The sequence below is a fragment of the Panthera onca genome, chromosome D4 (assembly GCF_046562875.1).
Source record: "Panthera onca isolate mPanOnc1 chromosome D4, mPanOnc1 haplotype 2, whole genome shotgun sequence".
Classification (NCBI taxonomy): domain Eukaryota; kingdom Metazoa; phylum Chordata; class Mammalia; order Carnivora; family Felidae; genus Panthera; species Panthera onca.
The window spans coordinates 45903125-45922571 of NC_138351.1; the positions used below are offsets into that span (position 1 = coordinate 45903125).

A 19447-nucleotide genomic window follows, 5' to 3' on the forward strand; every position below is an offset into this window, starting at 1 on the left:
GCCATCAGCCCAGAGCCCGACCCGGGGCTCGAACTCAAGGACCGCGAGATGGTGACCTGAGCTGAAGTCGGACGCGTAACCAACTGAGACACCCAGGCGCCCAGGAAAAGTACTGTTCTTTAAATTGAATACATTTAGGGGGCCGGGGTGGCTCAGTTGGTTACGCGTCCGACTTCAGCTCAGGTCATGATCTCACAGTTTGTGAGTTTGAGCCCCGCGTTGGGCTCTGTGCTGACAGCTTAGAGCCTGGAGCCTGCCTTGAATTCTGTGTCTTCCTCTCTCTCTGTTCCTCCCCTGCTCATGCTCTGTCTCTCTCTCTCCTTCAAAAATAAATAAAAACATTAAAAAAATAAATTGAATACATTTATTTTTAGTAAAACTCAATACATTGTCCTTATTTAGTTTTCATTTCAGCACTTGTCAGCGAAAACTTTGTCATGGACTAAGAGCTTCTGAGAGAGAGAGAGAGAGAGAGAGAGAGAGAGAACGCATGTGTGCACACAAGCAGGGTAGGGGCAGAGAGAGGAAGAGAGAGAGAGAGAGAGAGAGAGAGAATCCCAAGCACTGAAAGTGTAGAGCCCCATGCATATGAGATCATGACCTGAGCCAAAATCAAAAGTCAGACTCTTAATGGACAGAGCCCCCCAGGTGCCCCTGAATCTCAATTCTCAAAAGTGAAAAATCATAGGGGCCCCCGGCTGGCTCAGTCGGTAGAGCTTACATCTCTTCATCTTAGGGTCGTGAGCTTAAGCCCCATATTGGGCATAGAGCTTACTTAAAAAAAATAAATAAAGTGGGGGTGCCTGGGTGGCTCAGTCAGTTAAGCGTCTGACTTCGGCTCAGGTCATGATCTCGAGGTTTGTGAATTCAAGCCCCGAGCTGGACTCTGTGCTGACAGCTTGGAACCTGGAGCCTGTTTCGAATTCTGTGTCTCCCTCTCTCTCTCTGTCCCTCCCCTGCTTGCACTCTGTCTCTCTCTCTCTCAAGAATAAAACATTAAAAAAAATTAAAAAGGGAAAAATCACATACTAACATATCACTGTTTATTTTTTTTATTTTAATATTTACTTATTTGTTGTTTGGGAGAGCACACGCAGGGGAGGGGCAGAGAGAGGGGAACAGAGGATCCCAAGTGGGCTCTGAGCTGACAGGCTGACAGCAGCGAGCCTGATGTGGGGCTCGAACCCACGAACCGTGAGATCGTGACTGGAGCCGAAGTCACTCAACTGACTGAGCCCCCCAGGTGCCCTGACTTACATCACTCTTTAAAAGGGCATTTGCTGGGGCACCTGGATGGCTCAGTCAGTTGGGCATCCGACTTTGGCTCCGGTCATGATCTCACAGTTCAGGAGTTTGAGCCCTGCATGGGGCTGTGTGCTGATAGCTCAAAGCCTGGAGCTTGCTTCAGAGTCTGTCTCTCAAAAATAAACATTAAAAAAAATTGTTTTTTAAAAGGGCATTTCCTCATGTACTCCTAAAGGCCAGCCTTTCTACAGCAGAGACAGTACATCTGTTTGAGAGTCAGAGTGCCTGGATTCCAACTTTGGTTTCGCCACTAAGTAGGTGCATGTTCTTGGTCAAGATGCTCCCCATTCTGTGCCTACTATTCCTTATTTATAAAATGTAGGTAATAACTCTATTGGTTTCATAAGTTGTTTTGCAGATTAAATGAGTTGATTTACTTAGAGCAGTGCTATTCACATAGTTAAGTGTTCACATATAACTTTGACTAATGCGTCTCAAGAAACATGGGAATATAATTTTTTTTTAAGTTTTATTTAAATAATCTCTTCACCTAACGTGGGGCTCGAACTCATGACCCTGAGATTAAGAGTCACATGCTCTTCTGAATGTGCCACCCAGGCAACCCAAGGGAATAGAAGAATTAAAAAAAAAACAATTAAAATGGCTTAGGGGCGCCTGGGTGGCTCAGTCGGTTAAGTGTCCTACTTTGGCTCAGGTCATGATGTCACAGTTCGTGAGTTTGAGCCCTGCGTTGGGCTCTGTGCTGATAGCTCGGAGCCTGGAGCCTGCTTTGGATTCTGTGTCTCTGTCTCTCTCTGCCCCTCCCCCGCTCACACTCAGTCTCTCTCTCTCTCTCAAGAATAAATAAACATTAAAAAAAATTAAAAAATAAAAGAGTTAAAATGGCTTAAACGGGGGGGGGGTAATTAAAATTAAAATGGTCTTAAAGAAACGCTGATGCATTTGGAATTATTAAGACTGAAGGAAAATAACAACTGTGAAAATTAATTAAGGAAAACCTCAGTAGAGTGGACTTGGGATACTTGAAGAGGAGACTGGTAGGAAAAGCCATACCACTCAATGTCAATTACAGACCCAACAGAAGAATAGACAGGAAAGAATGGTCAATTACAGGAAAGGATACAGAAAGGTCAATACCAGGAAAGGATGCACCTTGCACTTCCTATAAGAAATGAACTACCCCTGCAACTCAGCCAATGAGAAACCAGTATCACCCTGAACGCTTGCTTTTCTCCAATGGATTTTCATTGGATTTCATGGATCTCATTCTTCTCCATAAAATAATATTCCTCTCCTTTGTTTGTTGGACTTGCCTATGGTTTTGCTGTAGCTTGCATGTCTTGGATTGCAATTCTCTGCTATTCCTGTATAAACCCATCTTCGGCTGGTAAAATAACTGCCAGCTTATTTTCAAGATTACCATATCAAATTCCGTAAAATCAAGAAGGCAATGATAAACCTTATACAACTACTTCTCTCAGTGGATAACAGAGATTGAATATATTAGTAGTTTCAAAATTAATTCAGATAAATTCTTCCAGAATGCACAAGAGAACTGAAATGGCCGGTGGTATAGAATTACTTTTCTAAAGTGGGGTACAGGGAACCAAATCCTTCCTATGAATGATTTTGTGCTTGTCAGCACAAAATGACTTTGGAAGCTTAAGAGTACCAATGCCAAGGACTCAGAGCAGAGCTATTAAATAGACAATTTCTAGTGATGGGACCCTGGTACTAGTATTTTTTAAAAAGTTCCCCACTTCTATATATACCTTCTTAAAAAAATGTTCTAAACGAGAGAGAGAGAGAGAGAGAGAGAGAGAGAGAGAGAGAGAGAAACTCGAGTGAACAGGCTCAGTGCTGCCAAGGAGGAGCTGGAGGCAGGGCTCAATCTCACCAACTGTGAGATCATGACCTAAGTCAGTCGCTGAACCCACTGAGTCACCACCCAGGTGCCCCTATATACATACCTACTTCTGAAGGTAGTTTGGAAACTGCTGGGTAAGTCAGGTTCTCTAGAGCAACTTGTCTTAACTCTTGTATATAATTTTTCCACAACTAGAATTCTTCCTTCATAACCTTTTTTTTTTTTTTCTCTCTCTCTTTCTGCTGCCTCCTTCAGCTTCTGTTCTACTGTGTGCGGCATTTAGTCTTCTATGAAAACGAGTGTTCACGCACAGGTGGACATTCAGTAATTATTAGACAAAAATAGTAACAATTAGGTGTGCCTGCTCTCCCCCGCGTAACCGAGCAGAAATACCCAGGCTATAACGTCCTATGGGACTATCCAACAGGTGGATGTACCAGTGTAGCACTGAGAGCGGCAGTGCTCTGTGTCGGCCAAGGAAGTAAAAATACGAGGCAGCAGCTACAGGGGGGAAGAACGAAGTGACAAGTTGGCTGCTTGCATAAATTTTCTGAATCCTTCACGCTCTCGGGACTATTTTTTGTTCCTGAGAAACACAATCTCCAAAGCTGCTTTGCATCGTCAAAAGCTGCATAGGGGCACGCTGCCAACAGGACTACCCGGGCACGCTGCAGTGGCATCTCCAGGCGAGTTCCTTTCATCTGCTGTCTCGTAGGCTAATCCCAGCTGCGGTGCCACCCCACGCCCCCCACCTGCCGGCGCGGCTCTTCCCGCCCGCGGGCTCCCGCAGAGAAGTACCCAGCCGCCCACGCCGCCCGCCAGCCGCAGTGCGCGGCCTTGGCCTTGGGCGTGCGTGCGACGTAGCGGGGAGGGGCGGGCCGGAGCCGGAGGAGGCGCGGCAGGCGCTCGCAGTCTGCAGTCCATTGGTCCTCTCCCCGTAGTCCCCGCCCCCAGACGTTCGTGGCGGCGGGGCGGGCCACGTCAGGCAGCCGGCGCGGGGCTGAGCTTGTGGCAGAAGGGAGGTAAGCGATGCGGGGTGGCAGGCGGCCGGCTGCGGGCCGCTGCCCCCTGCTCAGAGGCCGCAGGATCGCACTCGCCTGTGGCCTGTCTCAGCTTGGCGTGGAGGGCGGCTTAGGCCCTGCAGGCCTGGGGCTGTGCTGGGAGATGGGGCAGTGGAGCATGTGGCGGCAGGGCCGCACCAGGGCGTGGGTGGCCAGGAATGGGACAGGTTCTGCCGTTTGTCCTCGTCCTTACCTGTCTGGGCTCTGAACTCCTGGACGACTAGGCCTTCTGCGTTAGAGAGCTCCGCGATGCCTGGGTGGGGCCGGCTCTGGTGCTTGCGGTGGGGGCTCAGCAGGATCTTGACTCGGAAACCGATCAGCGCGATCCTTGCATACTTAACCTGCAGCAGGTTGCAGTTCTTCCACTCTTCCCTGACCGGTTCCCCAGTTGAAGGCAGTGCAGGGGATTCTGGGTCGTTTCCTTTCTGGCCGGGAGGTGGGGGGCCTGGAGGGGACGGGGACGGTCTCCTCATTACCAGTGACTCATTCAGATCCTGTCCACTTCAATGCAAAGGCTTATGGGTGAGCAGGGCCTGTTTTCAGACCTCCTGATTCTCAGGCTCTGTCCTCCCTTGCTGGAATTACCTAAAAAAAAATATAATAATAACATATATATACATATATATGTTTTGAAATGCCTACAACACCTATGCGGAGATTTGCAGAGACTTGCCGTTGTGTTGCACGTACGAGTTGTGTGTTGCACCATGAGTTTTAATTTCAGCTATGGCATCATCATGATCCTTCAGTTTAGTTCCTGAAATTGGTGCTTCTGCAATCAATGAAGTCATCCTATCCAGTATCATGCAATCGTTCATTCATCCATTTGACAATTTTTTTTTTTTTTGATGAATTCCTTAATGGTTAGGGTTTTATGTCAGAAACTAACATGGCATTCCCTGCCTTTCCCCCATTGTATCTGCCAGTTTTATTGTCTAGATTTGAGATGTAGGTTTTTTTTTTTTTTGTTGATGTTGATGGTTTAGTTTCAGGTTCCAGATTTAGGTACAGAAGCTCATGATTCTATATCGTAAGATAGAGCTCTTCTGAGATCTCATTCAGTTTTTCTTACTTTCACCTCTAGGAAGCCTCAGGCCATGATGGCTAGAGGTGCTGTAATATTGCTTACTGTACTATGAAAGACCCTAGGTTTTAGGTGCCTGTGTGTAAAGTGAGGGGATGGAATTAGAAGTATTCTGTAATTTTGAAATGTTCAAGGAGAGGAAGGGCATCGGCATGTTTACTGAACCGTGTTAGTGGTTGGGAAGTGACCATTTTTAAAACACAGAATGTATTTTATGATTATATGCTTTAATCTTTCTGAATCTGCCCACATTTGCTTTTTGACTAGCAAGCAGGTGCATATTTACAATTTTGGTTCACATTCAATTCCTGCATACAAAGCACTATGACTCATCTAAATTTTGAAATGTAATAATCAGGATCTTCTTAATGTTATGCTTAAAGGTATGATATAAAGACAACTGGATAAGTATGCAATTTTCAAAGTACTTTGAGTTGCAGCGGTAGATTAGTGGTAGCTAAAACCAAGGTCTGCCTTGGTTATTTGCTTACTTGGTTAAATGTTAGGTAGTTACCATCACCTGGTTAATATCTATCAATGTCATCTCTGTGTTAACATTATTTTATCAAGCTGAAATTTATTGGAATTCAATTGATTGCTGCTTCCACTTGAGAATTGATAACCCAAAGGTAAATAAATCATTAGTTTGAGAATAAAAATGCCCATAGAGATAGAACAATAGTTTTTCATTTGCTGATTGGTTAATGGGACTTACAAGTAAATCGTTTGGCCTTCTTGCAGGTGAAAAAATGATTTCTAAAATAGTTCTGAGACATGATATTCATAGCCTTGTGATATTTTTTGGATGTTATTCACAAGCCATTATGTGAATTAAATTGTTTATGTCACTATTAGGGATTTGGAAAGTTTAAGGAAATACAACTTTTCAGAGTTTTGCTTTTGCAAAATTTCTAGAACTTTCTAGTTCTAGAAATGGACCAGATCAAGATGGGAAGATTGAGGAGAAATGTAAGAACTGAGGGAAAAAAAATCCAAGTGGAGACTTTTCTAGTTTAAAATTTGAGCAGAAAAAAACACAGTGAAAAACACAAACATAACTATATTTGGAAGAAGTGTAAGGAAATACTAGTGTCAGGATTACTGGTGAGTCTATATCAAAACTTGATTTTTTTAAAATTGAAGTATAATTGGCATATGCTATCCTATTAGTGTCAGGTGTATATCATAGTGATTTGATATTTTTATACATTGTGAAATTCCCGTGAGTCTAGTTATCATCTGTCACCATGCAAAGGTCTTACAATATTATTGACCATATTCCCTATGATGTACATTACATCCCCATGACTTACTGATTTTATAACTGGAAGTTTGTACTTCTTAACCCCCTTCACCTATTTTGTGCGCTCCCCCCCCCCCCCCCCATTCTCCTCTTTGGTAACAGTTTGTTTACTGTATCTATGACTCTGTTTCTGTTTTGTTTTGTTCATTTATTTTGTTTTTCAGATTGCACATATAAGTGAAATCAGACGATGGCTTTTTTCTGACTTATTTCCCTTGGCATAAAACACTTTAGGTCCATCCATATTTTTGCACATGACAGGATTTCATTCTTTTTTATGGCCGAGTAATATTCTGGTGTATGTAAATAAAATGTACCATATCCTCTTTATCCATTCATCTATCAATGGACATCTATTTATAGTTCCTAAAAAAGAAACCTAGAGTGGTAATTTCAACTTTGATCATGGTGCATCTGGGCAATACATGCTTCTTTCGGAGATGTGAAATCTATATTGTACATTTTAAATTTATTTTTATTTTTTTATTTTTACTTTTTTAATGTTTATTTACTTTTGAGAGACAGAGAGTACGTGTGCATGTGAGTGGGGGAGGGACAGAGAGAGAGGGAGATGGAATCCCAAGCATGCTCTACACCATCAGCACAGAGCCCCACATGGGGCTCGAACCCACAAAGCATGAGATGGTGACCTGAGCCGAAACCAAGAGTCGGATGCTGAACTGACTGAGCCCCCCAATTGCCCCTATATTATATATTTTTGAAGAAGTACTACAGATCTAGGGGCGCCTGTGTGGATCAGTTGGTTTAGTGTCTGACTTCAGCTCAGGTCATGATCTCATGGTTCGTGAGTTCAAGCCCCACATTGGGTTCTCTGCTGGTAGCCTAGAGCCTGCTTTGGATCCTCTGTCCCCCCCCATCTCTCTCTGCCCTTCCCCTGCTCGTGCTCTCTCTTCTTTCAAAAATAAACAAACATTAAAAAAAAAAAAAGTACTACAGGTCTAAAGATGAGTAGTATAATAAAATATAGTATAATTATGTAAGTGTAAGTTTGATTTGCAATTCATGATAAGTTGGATGAAGGTAGTATATACTATCTCTACATGATAGGAAATGAGATTTGCTCAGCTGATAGGACAAGGGATGTTCATCAGTTTTTCTCCCATTTATTATTTTAAAACATTTTTAAAACATTTGAAAGATTATTTTAAAACATTTTTATTTTATATATATATAGAGAGAGAGGGGGGCAGGGGAGCAAGGGAGCAAGGGAGAGGGGCAGAAGAGGGAGAGAGAATCTTAAGTGGGCTTCACTATGTGGGGCTCGATCCCACGACCCTGGGAGCATGACCCGAGCTGAAATCAACCAACTGAGCCAGGCACCCCTCCCATTTACATTATTTGAAACAAGGGGCGCTTGGGTGGCTCAGTGAGTTGAGCATCCAACTTTGGCACAAGTCACGATCTCATGGTTTGTGAGTTTGAGCCCAGCGTCAGACTCTGCCTGACAGCTCAGAGCCTGGAACCTGTTTCTGATTCTGTGTCTCCCTCTCTCTCTGCCCCTCCCCCACTCATGCTCTGTCTCTGTCTCTCAAAAATAAATAAAAATGTTAAAAAAAATTAAGTTATTTAAAACAAACTTTCAAGCAATATGGAAGATCCCATCTAGTTTCAAACAATAGATTGAACGTTGTTGTTTTTATAAATTGGGCCCCCTAAGCACTCCTGGTCTCATAATTTTTATCCTATTTCAAGTCCTGTTGGAAGTAATAACATTGCAGTTATGATTTTTAAATTTTGCTAAATTTATATTGGCTTTTATTCAATTAGACTGAGTTACTTTAGTTTTATATATTTTGAAGATGTTCAAAAAATTTGATATTAAATGTTGTGCAATTTTCTGTTGTTCATGATAGGGAAAATACTTCTTTAGGCTCAAGGAATTTGAGAATCTGAACTGCATAGATAGTCAGCTGTTATTATTTATTTAGAGATTTGTCTTTTCCTTTGCCTGGAGACCAATGAAGCATTCCATCCAAGGTTCTGAACTGAAGATTTCAGTTCTTTTCAGTGCATTAGATTATATCCTTTAATCTCTTTTTGGTTAAATAAATGAAGGCTTGCTAATTTGGCTGATAAACATGTTGAACAAACGTCATAATTGTGAATGTTGTAACTATAGTTTTGTTACCAGGTTTTTTTTTTTATTAAAATTTTTAAAACATTAAAAGATGTTTATTTTTGAAAGAGACAGAGTATGAGTGGGGGAGGGGCAGAGGGAGAGGGAGACACAGAATCCAAAGCAGGTTCCAGCCTCTGAGCTGTCAGCACAGAGCCCAATGGGGGGCTCGAACTCATGAACCGTGAGATCATGACTTGAGCCTAAGCCTGACACTTAACTGACTGAGCCACCCAGGCGCCCCTGTTACCAGGTTTTCTCACGGCCACGGTGTACTTTTCTTTCCTCTCTTTAAAACCTTTTTCTTTGGCCTAGCTGCTTTCAGAATTTACTGTATCTTTTACTTTATTTAATGATCATTGAACAGGTTGGTTTATATAATCAAAACTTCAGGTATTAGTTTATGATATTAGGACACATGGAGGGAGTGGCAGAAACTTTTTATTAAAGTTTTGCATTGTTGGGGTGCCTGGGTGGCTCAGTCCATTAAGTGTCCGACTCTTGACTTCAGCTCAGGTCGTGATCCGCGGTTCGTGGGTTTGAGCCCCACATTGGGCTCTGCACTGACCGCACAGAGCCTGTTGAGGATTCTCTCCCTCTGTCTCTGCCCCTCCCCCTCTCATGTGCTCGGTGTTCTCTCTCAAAATAAATAAAAGAACTTAAAAAAAATAAAAAAAAGTTTGGTATTGTTGAAACATTTAAGTAAATGGAATTTTTAGAGTCATTGATATTAAAGATACTGTATTTATTTGGGGTGCCTGGCTGGCTCAGTTGGTAGAGCATGTGACTCTCGGGGTCGTTTTTTTTTTTTTTTCCAACAAAGAGTATCTGCTCTGGTCCTGGGTCCCTAACTTTTCTTCAAAGAACTTGAAAAGTATTGTGTGGAAGCCACAGAGAGGGCCAAACTACAGAGAGGAATATTACAATTAGTTGCATGTATAGCATACTGGAGGGCAGAGGGGGGAAACTGAATATGAGATTTCAGGAGCTTCAGAGAAGGCTTTCTGGAGGCTTGTTTGCTTGAACTGAATTTTGAAAGCAAGTAGAAATTAGTTGGTGAGGACGGAGGATAAACATTCTGGGCCCAAGGGAGAAGTGAGAACAGACTGACAGATGAGAGACAAAACATAGACTCTTCACGTATTAAGGGGTGGATAGAGAAATGAGGTTTAATATATAAACAAATAGCATATAATGAAAAGCCCTCTTCCCTACCGTTTTAAACATTTTGACCTTTATCCTTGAGGCTGTGGTGATCCAATGGGTAAGAGATTTTTTAAAATTTATTTTAAATTTTTTAAATTGACATCCAAATTAGTTAGCATCTAGTGCATCAATGACTTCAGGAGTAGATTCCTTAGTGCCCCTCGCCCATGTAGCCCACCCGCCCTCCCACAACCCCTCCAGCAACCCTCAGTTTGTTCTCCATAATTATGAGTCTCTTCTGTTTTGTCCCCCTCCCTGTTTTTATATTATTTTTGTTTCCCTCCCCTTGTGTTCATCTGTTTTGTCTCTTAAAGTCCTCATATGAGTGAAGTCATATGATTTGTGTCTTTCTCTGACTGACTAATCTCACTTAGCATAATACCCTCCAGTTGCATCCACATAGTTGCAAATGGCAAGATTTCATGCTTTTTGACTGCCGAGTAATACTCCATTGTATATCTATACCACCTCTTCTTTATCCATTCATTCATCGATGGACATTTGGGCTCTTTCCATACTTTGGCTATCGTTGATCGTGCTGCTATAAACATGGGGGTGCATGTGTCCTGAATGGGTAAGAGATTTTAAGTTGAAGAAAGTTAAGATCAGTTTCATGTGGCAAGGCGAGGAATGAATGGTAGTGGAGCAAGGCCCGTTGGTGAAAGGGCAGTATGATAGAGCTCCAAATGATGCAGGGGGGCTTGAGAGACTAGGATGGACCCAAGATCTATTAAGATGATGAAAGCGGTGTCTAGTTCGATGTGTGGGATGAGGAAAAGGTGGATGGAGTCAAGGATGCCTCCTAGGTTTATGGCTTCCCAAGGTAGGAATCACATGAGGATTATCAAGAAACTAAGATCAGTCTTGGATATGCCTTTAGGTCACACATTTGATGCTGTTCTGTGGGCAGTTGGCAGTACTGGTCTGGGAAGGAGGAGGTGGTTTTAAGCAATATAGCGATTAAGATGTTATCAATATATAGGTGATAGTTAAAACAGTGTGCGTATAGATCTAGATACCGAAGAGAGTTTGTAGGATAAGAAAGAAGCAAGCAAAAAAGAAACTCTGGGAAGTACCACCGTATAAGGAAGATGATCCAGTGAAAAAGAATGAGAAGGAACAGTGGAGCTCTAGAAGGCAAGGGCGTCGAGGATTTCAGAAGGAGAGAATGGACAACTGTGAAATACCACGGAGGATGGAAGAGTGCTGTCTAGAAGTTTTAGGAAGGTCTACCACATAGGCAAGAATGATTAGTTTGCAACGTTCCTAGTTCATATAATTGTATAACTTTCTGTAGCAAAATTCAATAGAACCAGACGTTATGTATAGTTGGAATGAACCAGTGTTTGGATTTTGTTATCTACCTATGGTAGGAATGCAAGGGAGCTCAAAGTATCAGTAAGACAATGGTAGAAGTGTTGAAACGTGAGGTTTAGACTGCGTGGAGGTAGTGACCAAGCCAAGAGGAGGCTGAGAGATTGATAGAAAATATTGGTTCAAGGGATTAGAAGTCTGGGTGAGGTGTGCATGTATAAGGTATATAGGGTATAAGGAAGATAGCTGATAGAAATACTCTGGAATCAGAGAAGAATATTGGAGTTTAAGATTTTAGGGTGCTGATAGAATGTAGGAATTGGCCAGGGGTGTAGATGGCTGAAATGGAGGTGATACGGAGATATTCAAGAATAATGAGACTGGTGTATTGGATGAATCACTGACTTAGAAATGGGCCCCAGAAGACCATGGTACCCAGGGTGGAGAGCCAGACTATGGTTTCTGAGTTTTAAGATCGCCTATAGTAGTGATTAGTATATATGGGACATGAAGATACTTGGATGGCATGACCTCACAGGTATGAGACTAAAAGGTCAGGCTTCTTCTGGGCCTTGGAGCTTGGCAGAATGATTAACTTTCACCGAAATGGCCACCAAAGAAGGAAAGTGTAGTTTCCATTCGGCCTAAGAAGTAGGGGAAAATCTCCGTGTTGCCTGTGGAGTCTGCTTGGGATTCTCACTCTCTCTCTCTTCTCCTCCCCTGCTCGTGCTTCGTCTTGAGAGGAAGAGAGAGAGAGGGAGAGCGAGCGAGACAGTGTGCTCTCTCTCCCAACCCTCTCTTAAAATAAACTGTAAATTTAATTTTTTTAATGTTCTTGTTTTATTTTTGAGAGAGAGAGCATGCGTGGAGAAGGGGCAGGGAGAAAGGAAGCCACAGAATCCGAAGCAGGCTCCAGGCTCCGAGCTGTCAGCACAGAGCCCGACACGGGGCTCGAACTCACGGACTGTGAGATCATGACCTGAGCCGAAGTCGGTCGCTCAACCAGCTGAGCCACCCAGGCGCCCCTCAAAATAAACTTTAAAAAGAAGTAAGGGGAGCATCTAATGAAGATGTTGAGCATCTAATAACAGAACTTGTTAACCATGGAATCAGAGTCCAAAAAGCGAGGACTGTTTACTGGAGAGGAAGGCAGGTTAGGAAGTGTTGGGTGTGAGGGAGGCTGACCCTGTTTTTCTGAAGCGTTTGTCTGGCTTTGAAGCATTTGTCTTGACTTCCAACACGCTTTTCATCGCACGTGCCAGTTCTCTTGTATTGTTAGGACGCCTGGAAGGTTATGACCATTTTAGGTTCGTTCTGGTGTAAAAAATGCCTCGATACTAATGACGACTGCCATGGATTTGGGAGGCGGGCATACATGCATCTACCTCTGATTTCCCTCCTGTTATCTTAGGGCCTCGAGGCCCGTTGAGCAGTCTGTGTTTCTCAGGACAGTTCCTCACTCATGCATAAGATCCTGTTCGTTTTACCTCTTCAGAGGTTTGGCTCCAATTTCTCTCCTGCAAAATTGCTTTTTTCCCTCATTGCTGGATTATTCCCTTCAGTATGTTAACATCCTATTTCTCTTATCTTAAAACAATTACCTTTTCAGGGTGCCTGGCTGGCTCAGTCGGTGGAGCACGTGGCTCTTGATCTCGGGGTTGTAAGTTCGAGCCCCACACTGGGTGTAGAGATTACTTAAAAACAAAATCCTAAAAAAAAGTCTTTAAAGGGGTGGCTGGCTGGCTGAGTCAGGAGCATGCAACTTTTGATGCGGGGGTTGTGAGTTTGAGGCCCGCATGGGGTATGGAGATTACTTAAACAAATAAACACTTAAACTAAAATTTTTATTTTATTTTGGAGAGGTGGGGGAGGAGGTGCAGAAGGAGAGAGAGAGAGAATCCTGAGCAGGCTCCACCCTTAGTGCAGGGCTGGATGTGGGGCTCGATCCCATGACCCTGGGATCATGATGTGAGCCGAAATCAAGAGTGCTGTTGGCATGTCCAACCAACTGAGCCACCCAGGCACCCCTCCGAAAAACAAAATCTTAAAAAAAATTTTTTTTTAAACTAAATCCTTAAAAAAAAATACCTGTCTTCATCCCATTTCCCCCTTATGCCACCGCATAATTTCTTTTTCCCCCTTTATGGTGAAACTTATGTGTCCATTTACTTTCTTCTCTTTCTTCCTCAAACCCACTGTAATCTGGCTTCCCTCACACTCTGAAACAATTTGCTCTCCTCAAAGTGACTCTGATTTTCATTTTGCTAAATCCAAAGGTCTGTCTTTCAATCCTCATCTCTTACCTGACCTATCAGCATTTCTGCCCCAACTTTACTGAGTTATCAGTGACACATATTGCGAAAGTGGCACATATTAACAGAAGAGAAATCTAGTAAGTATTTTAAAAATAATCACTCTATGGGGCGCCTGGGTGGCTCAGTTGGTTAAGTGTCTGACTTCGGCTCAGGTCACGAGCTCATGGTTTGTGGGTTTAAGCCCTGTGTCGGGCTCTGTGCTGACAGTTTGGAGCCTGGATCCCGCTTCAGATTCTGTGTCTCCCACCACCCGCCCCCCCTCCCCGCCCCCGAAAATCAGTAAACATTAAAAAAACTTTTTTTGGAAAAATAATCATTCTGGGAGTGCCTAGGTGGCCCAGTCGGTTGAACATCCGATTCTTGATCTCTGCTCAGGTCATGATATCACAGTTTATGAGTTTGAGCCCCACATCAGGCTCTACTCTGAGAGTGTGGAGCCTGCTTGAGATTCTCTGTCTCCCTCTCTCTGCCCCCCTCTCTCAAAATAAATGAATAAAATTCATATATATATGTTTAAATATATATATAATATATGTAATTAAATATATATATTACATATAATAATAAATATATAATAATATATGTAATTAAATATATAATAAAAATATATATAATAATAATAATCACTCTGGCTGCTATTGCAAAAAATGCCCCACGTTCTACCCATTTCCTATATGCACATTTCTTTACAAAGTGACTTTGTTGCTTCCCTCAGGAAGAGGTAATCCATTTCTCCATCCCCTTGAATCTGGACTTCCTTGTGACTGCTTTAATCAGCAGCAGGGGAAGTGGGATTTCTTAGTCTCAAGGCCACGTAGCTTCCTCTTGCCTTGCTTCCATTAGACCATCACGTTAAGAAGCATGGAATAGCTTGCTGTAACACATGTAGGAGAGACAAACCATCCCAGTGGAAGCCTCCAAACCTACTGGTCCCCGTTTGCCACATGAGTGAGCCTAGACAAGACTCGCAAAAGAAGTACCCCCTCTCCTCTTCTTCAAACCCAACCCAAATTGCCAACCCCAGAATCATAAACTAATAAGTGATGGTTGCTTTGCCTCACTAAATTTCAGAAGTGGGTTGTAATCGCTAACCAATATAGAGGCTCTTAGAACATCAAGGACGGACAATGGGGGGCTTACACTAGAGTGAGAATGGTAGGTAATGAGAAGTAGTGAGAAGATTCTAGACATATGTGTGGATTGTAAGAGAAAGTGGAGAGTCAAGGATGACACCCAGGTTTTTTCCCTGAGTCATAGAAAAGAAGGAGTTTCCATTAACAGAGATGGGGAAGACCACAGATGAAGCAAGTATAGGGAAGAAATCAGGACTTGAGTTTGAGCTTTCTATTAGTCATTCAAATAGAAACACTGGGTACGTATCTGGATACACAGAGTCTGGATTTCAAGGAATGAGGTTCAGGCTAAAAATATAAATTTTGCAGCTGACTATTACCAGTATTAAAGACTGAATGATATGATTGAGGGACTGTGAGGTCTAACACTGAGCCCAGGAGTACTCCAATGTTAAGAGGTCAGAGAGATAAGAAAGAACCAGGAAGGGAAAAGAAAAGGGGCATCAGGTGAAAGAAAAACCAGGAATTGTGCATCTTTGATCATTAAGGGAAGAAGGTGTTTCAAGAAGCAGAAAGTGATCAACTGTTTTAAAAAATGCTGATGGGGGGGTGCCTGGGTGGCTCAGTCGGTTAAGCGTCCGACTTTGGCTCAGGTCATGATCTCACAGTTCATGAGTTTGAGCCCCATGTCGGGCTCTGTGCTGACAGCTCAGAGCCCGGAGCCTGCTTCAGATTCTTTGCCTCCCTCTCTCTGACCCTCCCCTGCTCACTGTCTTTCTGTGAAGAATAGACATTTAAGAAAAATTTTAAAAACGCTGATGGGAAATGGTAACTATGGGACAGGCTGGAGGTGGCAGTAATACGAGGGTGGTAATCATTTGGCAAAAATGTTACGATTTATACCTCAAAGTGAAGAGGCTGCTATTCCGTGACTAAAGTTCAGGTATTCCATGCCATTGATTTGAGAATATGACCCTCTTCCAAAGAACAAAGAGCCTGGATGTGGAAGAACACTCTGGCTAAGCAGACCTCTGAAAAAAAACAGATCACAAAAGTACTTGCAAGAGGAAGCCACGGATTTCCTCGGGTAAGAGCCAGAATCTGTTCCAAGAGCTTTGCCATAAAACACCAAAGAGATACCCAGGCCCGAAAATAGTTTGGTACCAAAAGCCTACCTTTAGTCTTCTGCATTGCAGCAGACGACTGCCTCTTTCGGTTGTCTGACCTAAAACCTTTGGTGTCCTCCTTTCCTCTTCTTACCTTCCACATCCAGTCCGTTTGCACATTTTGTCAAAATATATGGAAAGTCTGACCTCTTCTCCCCGTTGCTACTGCTGTTCTCCGAGGCAATGTGGTTTCTCTCCCCGGATTATTGCTGGAACCTCCTCATGGTCTCTTCTTTTTTCCATCCTTGCCTGTTTATGGTTTACTTCTTCAGAGAAACCAGAATGATCTTTTAGAAATGACAGTCGAGTCTGACATCCTCCTGTCCCAAACCCTGTAGGACTCTTCTGTCTCACTGAGGAACCCCAAAGCTCACGGCGGCCTGCAGGGACTTACAAGATCTGGGCCCCTGGTCACTCTTTGCTCTCCCACTGCCCAATTTGTTCATGTGGACCAACCACGTTGGTGTCTTCGGTCTTCCCTAAACCTGCTAAGCATGTCTCCACCTCAAGGTTTGTGCTTCGTGTTCCTTCTGTCTGGAATGTTCATTACTTCCTTCTGGTCTCTGTCCAAATGTCACTCTCCCAGAAAGGCCTTTCTTTATCCTTTGACAGATGCCCAAACATATAAGACTGCCCTAAAGGGGCGCCTGGGTGGCTCGGTGGGCTAAGTGGCTCTTGCTTTCGGCTCAGGTCATGATCTCCCCGTTTGTGAGTTAGAGCCCCGTGACGGACTCTGCGCTGACAGTGTGGGGCCTGCTTGGGATTCTTTCTCTCTGACCTTCCTTGGCTCGCCCTCTCTCTTCCTCTCTCCGTCTCCCTCTCTCTACCAGTAAATGGATGAATGAATGAATGGACTGTCCTAAAATTTATCTATTGATGACGTAGTGGTTTTGAGGTGTTATGTTGTATATGCATTTGGAAAATTAAAAGGAAATAAACTCTTTGTACTGTAATTTTAGCAACTAAAAGAACCTAGCTTTTATAGAGTTTCAGTTATAGGCTAGACGAATAAGTGCTAGAGAACTACTGTTGACACACAGTGCCCGTAGTTAACAATATGGTCTTGTGAACTTCAAAAAAAAATTTTTTTTTTTTTACAGATTATTTTATTTTGACTTTTGACTTATTTATTTATTTTTTTTAGAGAGCAGGAGAGGGGAGAGGGGCAGAGGGAGAGAGCGAGAATCCCCAGCAATCTCCACGCTCCCGCCGCCCCGGGATCGTGACCCAAGCCAAAACCAAGAGTCGTACGCTCAACCGACTGAGCCCGCCCCCCCGCCCCGGGCGCCCCCCCAAATCCGATAGAGTAGATCTCATATTAGGTTGTCTTTAACGACCATGCCCAACCAAAAGGATACAAGACATGGAAGGTGTTGCGTGTCTATGATGTTGATTGTGCCGATGGTATCCTGGGCGTTTGCATGTGTCCGGACTCCTCACGTGGTACATGAGAAGTTATGTGCATTTCCTTGGATATCATGTCCATTATTATACAGTAGCGTGGTGAAAAAAAATACCTACTCTCTCACCTGAGGCTAACTTACTTGATTAACATGAGATTGGAGAAAGTTGAACACACTGGAGGAACACTTAATTTTTTTCAGGGACAGATGGATTCATTTGCTGGCAAACCACTTAGAATCCAAGGTAATTCTGTTAGCTTACTTGTTTGGAACTCTGCAGGACCATTAGAGCTTCTAATAACTCAAAGGTGTGACTTTCTCATTAAATAGCTCTTAATAAGCAGTGTAATTGGATCAAGTGAGACCTTTTTATCTTGTGTGCAGTGGTGAAACTGCCTCTTGCAGACAGTGATAAAGGACTGTGGTTTCAAGTGAATCGATAACATTACCACTTTTTTTTAAAGATTTTATTTTATTTTTGTAAAGTTACCTCTACTACACCCAGTGTGGGGCTCAAACCCACAGCCCTGAGATCAAGAGTCGCACACTCCACCGACTGAGCCAGTCGTGAACCCCGAGATCACTCTTTTTTTTTTTTTTATCGAGACCCCAAAACTGACCTTATGGTTTTATTTGAAGAGGATTAGTGATTTTTATTTAGTGTAAAAAAAGTAATGTATGCCAATTGCAGGGGAGGTGGGGAATTAAATGTAGCAAATACAAGGAGGAATATGATAGGTGTTATGGTAATCACCTGTCATCTTATTATCCAGAAGGGTACTTGTTAACATTTTTGCATATTCACTTTTTTCCTTAATCCTTTATGTATATACTTTATATATATACTTTAAACTTGGTTATGTTCATGATGGTTTGCAAAAATTTCTTTTTTAAAAAAATTTTTTAAATGTTTACTCGCTTTTTGAGAGAGAGAGAGAGCGTGAGGCAGAGAGCGAGAGAGACACAGAATCCAAAGCAGGCTCCAGGCTCTGAGCTGTCAGCACAGAGAGCCTGGCACTGGGATTGAACTCATGAACTGTGAGATCATGACTTGAGCTGAAGTCGGCCACTTAACTGAGCCATCCAGGTGCCCCCTTTTCTTTCTTTCTTTCTTTCTTTCTTTCTTTCTTTCTTTCTTTCACTCTACCATAAGCATTTCCTTATACGATTAAAACTTTGTAAATGTATTTTTCATACCTAATCAGTATTTTATCTGCATATTCCGTAGCTTATCTTTTAGATCAATGAATAACTTTACGCCGAAGATGGTCGCCTTTAACCCTATTGTATCCTTTTCTGGCGTTTTAATACTTAGTTATTTTGAGAGAGAGGGAGAGCAGGTTCACATGGGGGAGAGGCAGCGAGAGAGGGAGAGAGAATCCCAAGTAGGCTCTGCACTGTTAGTACGGAGCCAAATGCTGAGCCTGATCTCGCAAACTGTGAGATCGAGACCTGAGCGGACATCCAGAGTCTGACGCTGAGCCGCCCAGGCGCCTCCCCCCTTTTGTATTCTTTGTATTCTTATACTTTTGAAATGGGGAGTGAATGGGACTTGAAGACCTACATGCCACCCTGGGGGAGGTAGCCAAGAAGTGCCAAGCATCAGATCAAATGCTCAGTCAGTAGCACCTTGACTGCCCACTCCCGTAGCAAAGTGGGTTCGTCTTGACCTACCTTAGACTTTCAGCTTTATTGTGCCAGGTTCCCTGTGGGATTCAGTTGGGTGGGGTGGGTGGGCCTTGGGGAGTCTCTTGTGGTCCCGGGCACCAGGCTGGTTCTGCCTTATTTCTGCGGCTTTGAAGACCTGTGCGTCAGTTCGGAGGGAAGCCAGGTTGGGAGCGATCTCCTAGTGTCTGCATTTGGGCGGAGAGGCAGAAGTGGTCTTTGAGGTTGAAATGACGCTCTTTGAACAGTGGCTTTATTGTGAGTTTGCCGGTCTATAGAGCTGCTGCTGCTGTTCATGTAGTCGGTCATCTATTTCCCCCACGGTGTTGAAAAGTTTCCTAGAAACTGTACCTATAAAAATTGCATGTATCAGTTTGAAAATTTGTAAACTTGAAAAAAAAAAAAATGCTGGGGATGCCAGGTGGCTCCGTGGGTCGAGCGTCTGGCTCTTGATTTCAGCTCAGGTCACGGTCCCAGGGTCGTGGGATCAGGCTCTGCATCGGGCTCGGTGCTGAGGGTAGAGCCGGCTTGAGATTCTCTCTTTCCCTCTTGCCCCTTCCTCCCCCCCACGCCCTAAAAATTCCCAT

The 19447-nt window shown here is 43.3% G+C and overlaps 1 protein-coding gene across 4 annotated transcripts in view; it reads left to right on the plus strand.

The window, feature by feature from the left end:
* The first annotated feature begins 4068 nt into the window (after positions 1-4068).
* Positions 4069-19447, plus strand: part of FOCAD (focadhesin) — a 322539-nt gene continuing 307160 nt past the window's right edge. For 2 of the 4 annotated variants that reach the window (XM_078436754.2, XM_078436756.2), the window contains exon 1: positions 4069-4155. The gene's annotated coding sequence lies outside the window, so the exon portion shown is untranslated. Of the gene's footprint in view, positions 4156-15309; positions 16303-19447 lie in introns of those variants that run through there. The other 2 variants (XM_078436757.2, XM_078436755.2) reach the window with 2 other exon arrangements.